Source organism: Neolamprologus multifasciatus, chromosome 13 (genome assembly GCF_963576455.1).
Source record: "Neolamprologus multifasciatus chromosome 13, fNeoMul1.2, whole genome shotgun sequence".
Taxonomy (NCBI): domain Eukaryota; kingdom Metazoa; phylum Chordata; class Actinopteri; order Cichliformes; family Cichlidae; genus Neolamprologus; species Neolamprologus multifasciatus.
Window position 1 is genome coordinate 6,706,711 of NC_140451.1, and position 6,000 is coordinate 6,712,710.

Below are 6,000 nucleotides of genomic sequence, written 5' to 3' on the forward strand. Positions count from 1 at the left end.
AACTCTATCACAGACCTGACAGTAGACTATCACTTAACCCCCCCATGATGGAGACTATTCCTTCATCTCTAAACTGCTGGTATTCAGATTGTATCCCACACTGATCCACAGGCTGAGGCTTTAAAAAATCCACACATTTGAAGTTGACTTTTTTAGATAATTAAAAAACATTTGAGCTAGGATTCAAAATACTTACCTCTGCTGGCCCCCAGATATCTCCATTTAGTTGCTGTGTTAACTTAAATTTCCCTCACAGTTCCTGAAGGTGTTTTTGTGCCTGTCTGTGATGTGGGCTGGATTTTTCCAAGGAGAACTGAACGACCTAAACTCACAATTATTTCTGCCATTTATTCCTACAAACCGCATCACCTTAAAGCTGGATCCTTAATGTAAGAGTGGATGATTGTAGTGATAAAATTATAGAATCATCAACTTTAAAGTTCTTCTAACTTTTGTGGAGTTGTGTGTCCCTGCAGAGTGTATTTTACACGATATAATGAGTAGAGAAGTCATTTAAACTTTTTTTTGTTTCTTTATTGGGATTTAATAATATTCAGCCTTTAAATTTTCACAGTTGTGTTAGCGACAACTTTGTTAAGCATCAGTGGCAGCAGTGTTGTTTTGCGGAGCCTTCTGGGGAAACGAAATCACATGTAGTCTTCACACTGCACATGATTATTCTCTCATTAGCATTTTATCTGCACACATTGTCTGCATGTCTTCAAACAGTGTGACATCAACCTTGTTTTACAAGCTGCAAACCTGCTGACATCCTGAAATATGTATGAAAGTAATACAGCTTCAACTCCTGGATCAAACCATGAAACTGTCCCTGCTGCTGTTTTTTTATGTGGATGAACCCAGAATCTGAGTTTCTTTCTTTTCTTGTATGTTTTTTTTTTCTCACAAAAACACAATGTTTTTAGTGTGCTAATATCATAGCATTTTAACTTAACATCCATTAACATCTGGAGCCAGAATTCAATTATTTTCTTTAAAAGGGCTTTAAAACACTCCCAGTAGCACTATGAATACATTAAAAAACCCTGATTTAAAGAGTTAATATTAATTTATGCCCCTCTTTTAGCAAAGATATACCAATCTTTTTTTAAAACTGCTTATGCTACAGTCCTACTGGATGAATGGATGAGTATTTTATTTGTCCCGGAAGAAACTTAGACATCCAGTTGCTTGTAAAACACAAGACATCAAACAGGAGACAAATACAGATGTATATACACAAGAAACAGTAAATAGAGGCCACATGGGAGCAATACCAATACAGGATAACAGAAGTTTTATGGTGAGGAAACTACAATAGTGAAGTGTTAGTCTAATGTCAGACTCAATAAAGAGAGCTGTTCCTGTTATATGATGTCTGTGGGGTGTATTTTATGACGGGTGACTTAAAATGAAGGTAGTCATACAGGCAAACAGCACATAATTCATTCACAGCACAAGATTTATGACTACTGTACAAATTGGAATAAGCTGTAGCCAGAAACGACATTAAAGTGAAGAGTAAAAGTTTCCATGGAACTAATATAGTCTGTATCCAGAATCTTAGCACTGGTTTGCACAGAGTTATGCTGAAAAATCAATGTCTCCCTTCTATTTCTGCAATGCAATGAAGAGTTTCATGGCTTGTGGTGCAGGAGCCCTCCTCAGTCTGTTGGTGGTGCAGTACAGTGACAGCAGTTTGTTGCTAAACATGCTCCTCTGCCTCAGGAATGTGTAGAGAATGGCTTTTGTTGTGTAGATGGGACCTAAGTGTTACCTTAATGTGCACTGAAATTTGAAATGGTTGCTTTGGAAACGGGGACCAGTCCTGCGAGCACATGTTGAGGTTTTGCAAACTCACTTTCTGTGCAACCAGTTGGTCACAGCAGCTACTTGCAACTGGTCATTGAATGCTGAAAAGTTCAGTGGAATCACTGGGCAACTTAGTTGCAAGGTGTTGCCATCGTATTTTTTTCTCTAGTATGAGTGAGGTATTCTCTACCTTAAGGTTGTAAGGTAACTATTGCTCCCAGCTGTCCTAGGTATACGTGCCGGACGGGTCCTCAGCCTTAATGTCATATCACCCTGAGCATAGCTGGTCTGATCTGACCTTGTTAACACTTGGATGGGAGACTGCCTGGGAATACCAGATACTGTAAGCTTGAGGGTGGCTATAGCTCAGGGGGTAGAGCAGGTTATCTACTAATAGGGAAGTTTGGTGGTTTGATTCCTGCTCCACTCTGCATGATATTGAACCAAGTTGCTCTATAATGTGTTCATCAGAGAGGGAATCCTAGACAGAAAGCACTTATGCATAGAAGAAAGTGCTTGTATGAATGCGGGTGATTGAGGTATGTTCTAAAAAGAGCTTTTGGTTTTATCAGTGGTGGTTAAGAGTCCAGACGTTATGGCATGTATAGGTCCATGTGACAACTCAATATGTTGGTTTACTGAAGATAAACAGCCTGTCTGTGAAGGTTCTCAGTCATCCAGGTTATCGTAGTCCAGTGGTTCGTGCGTGTGCACGCACGCACGCACGAACACATCCTCCAACCACACAGACCCATATTTTGCTCCATTGCGGTTTATTTTACACCTCAAACATTTAGTAAACAATTAAGCAAATACAAGAAATCTGCAATAAATTACAGGTAGTAAGAAAATAAACTACTAACTCTTTTATGCTACGTCCACACCTACACGGGTATTTTTGAACACGCAGCTGTTTCGTCCACGTAAACGGCGTTTCGAATCACCGAGAACGGAGATTTTTTAAAACTCCTTTTTTGTGGTTACGTGTGGACGAGGAATACAGAGTTCGTCATGCAACGTCAAAGGTATGTGCCTTTTTTCACGTCACGCTGTGTGCACGTTATTGTTTACATGAGATGAATTGCAGAATGGCAGATAGAGACGAAATACTGTTAATCTGACTATCTGCAAGTTTTACACACTTACATATACACACAGTTACTGTCCCTCCATTTAGAAAGGCAGAGGCGTCACGGTGTAATTATTTTACATGTAGTTGTTTTTTTCCCTGTGTAATAATATTCAACATAGCTATCAATACATTTTTCAAAAAATCCCTCTGCAAAATGGGTTCAAAAACATAAACAACTGTTGGATGCTGTTTGTCTGTGATTTGAACCGAGAACAAATTGTGGCAGGAACGACCTGATGTTATTTGTATCCCGCTGTAACTTTACTGTATAAAGAGCTAACATTTCCAAAATGTCAGGAGTAGTTAGTCATTACAACAAGTGTTTGTGAAATACAAATCAAGAATGTGGGATACTGTTTGTCCGTGATTTAAACAGCCCAGCGCTGCTCCCAACAAAGGGAAAACCAATTCTGCAGGGAGACCTACCTTGGCACTTGTGCAGGTGAAACCAAAGGGAAGATTTGCTTCACCATATTTTCTAGTCTTTGGCTTAGAATGAAGTTGGTTTGGAAACATATTCAGCTATGCTTCATCTCCTGCTTTGCGTTTGCGTGGGCGCCCGTGCTAGCAGTGTCCAAGCGTTGTTGTTTTGTTTTTTTTCCCTTTTCATGCCGCGCCCCCCCTGCAATGGCTCTGCGCCCCCCCTAGGGGGCGGGCCCCACACTTTGGGAACGTCTGTCGTAGTCTAAGGAGCTTGGAAAGAAAAGCGTCTGAACTTCTTTAAGTTTCTTAAAGATGTTTCACCTCTCATCTGAGAATCTTCTTCAGTCCAGTTCAGATCAGCCTAACTAATCAATTTAAGCTTAATTAGGGTCAAGAAAAACTGTCTTTCATGGTTTACTGTACTGTGGAGACATCAGGAGCCTTCTTTTCAATATTTTTTACAAAATGCATCATGTACTGTAGATCATACCTCATGCTGATTTTTGCAACCACGTGAGGCTGCTCCTCTGATGCTTCATTTCTTTTGTCTAGCTTCATCAAGGCTCATCAACAGCAGCAAAGAAGAACAGCTGGATTGACTCTGTCACCAATGGGACAAAGTAGAAAGTCGTAGTAGGAGCGAGATGAGTTGCGCTACAACAGAATCGATGTTCTTTGAAGACTCCGTCACATCTTTCTGCTTAGGCAGCAAGTGTTCTAATCTTATCCCTCTTCTTATCTTTCAGTTTCTTTGTAGAGAAAACTCCTCTCACAGAGGGTTCTTCAGTCAGTTGTTATTCACATAATCTACAGCTCCTTCTTGCGCTCCCTTTACTGAGGACTTTAATCCTATTATTCAGCTGGCAGATCTGCTGCAACAGATGTGTTCTTTGTACCAGAGAAGCAGAGCGTTATTTCTTTCTTGTTGTGGCTCTGGAAGGCACAGGCAGTCCATGATTGACTGCAAGATGCTTCAGAAGTGACTATGCAAGTAATGAGTGCTTAACAATACTCCTAAACTACATTAGAAACTTAAATAAAGGTTGTCAAGCGTTGTGACAAATGGAAGCAGCGCATCGTGTCATTTTTAAAAATGCATTTTATAGGCAAAGTATGTGCTGCCTGAGGTCTTTTAGCCCTGCTGTTGTTAATTTATCTGTACCTTTGTTTGTCTGTGCGTCAACGTATAATTAAACCGTGTATGAATGTGCAGTGGTGTTTTACGCCTGCCAAACTTGTAATTTATCTCTTGTTTGGACACCATGGAAAATGACAGTGTAATTGTTTTATTAAAAACAGATGATTATGCAATAAACAATGTTCTCCGCAAATAATACTTGTGAGTAATTTATGCACGCTTCAAGGCAAAGCTCAGAGTGACATATGCAGTAATAAAGTCTGGTGACACTCTTCAGCCCAGTGTAATAGAAGCTAATGACTACAGCTACAACAGGAAGTACATGACATAGGACATAAAACTAGGCACTGATGTTTTGTGATCAAAAGGATATTGATTCCTTAAAGTGCCACATAAACACACTTAGTAGCACAGGGCAAAGCCTAACTGGGGGATACATAGCAAAGGACTAGCAACGATGTGGCAAACAGAGAAAGGAAAATATATAGTATCAGGGAGACTACCTTGTTAGTTACTGTGTGAAGTCTATATTGTTTAAAATATACAGTATAGCATGATATAGCATGTTTTTTGTTTTTTTTTAAGATTTTAAGCTATATGTTAATCTAGCTAATTAGCTAACTATTTAGCAAATTTTGCTGGCTAACTTAACAAAACTTGTTTTGTTTGTAGATAAGTGAAATATATATTCCATTAGTTTTTTCTGTCACAGGGGCACCAGACTTCCCTGATCCTGGCCACCTCTTCCAACTCATCCCTGAGGACACTGAGTCATTTCCTGGCCAGCCAGGAGGTATAACCTCCCCAGCCAGTCCTGGGTCTGCCCCAGGCCTCCTCCTAGTAGGACTAGTATCAGTGCCCAAAAGACCTCGCCCACGAGTGTCCAACTAGGTCATAGTCAGATGCTTGAACCACCTCAACTGGTGCAGTAGCTATACCGCGAGTCCCTCTCAAATGACCATGACCCTGTCTCATGGAGACTCAGGCATCCTTCAAAGGAAACTCATTTTCGCCACTTTCATCTGTGACTTTATTCTTTCGGAAATCTTCATAGCTCGTGAATGTAGGTAAGGGTAGAAACGTAGATTGACCAAATCAATAGCTTTACATTTACACTCACCTTTTCCTCCCCACAAGAGATTAATACTGCCCTAGTCCATCTAACATCTCATACGGAAGAGGATTCTCAGAAAAAAGTCAGAATTCTGGCTTTAATCTCAGAATTATAACTTTTTCCTCAGAATAATTTTTTCTCAGAATTCTGGGAAAAAATAATTCCGAGATTAAAGTCTTAGAATTCTGACTTTCTTCTCAGAATTCTGGAAAAGAAGAAAAAAAAAGACATGCCCACTTTTTTTTTCCAGTGGCCCTAATCCTCTTCCGTACATCTTATGCCCCACTCTGATGATGTTTATGATGATTTGGATCATTAAACAGTCTCTTTAAGATCAGGTCAAAAGCATTTCAATACCTTCATTTTGTTTTTGTTTGTTTG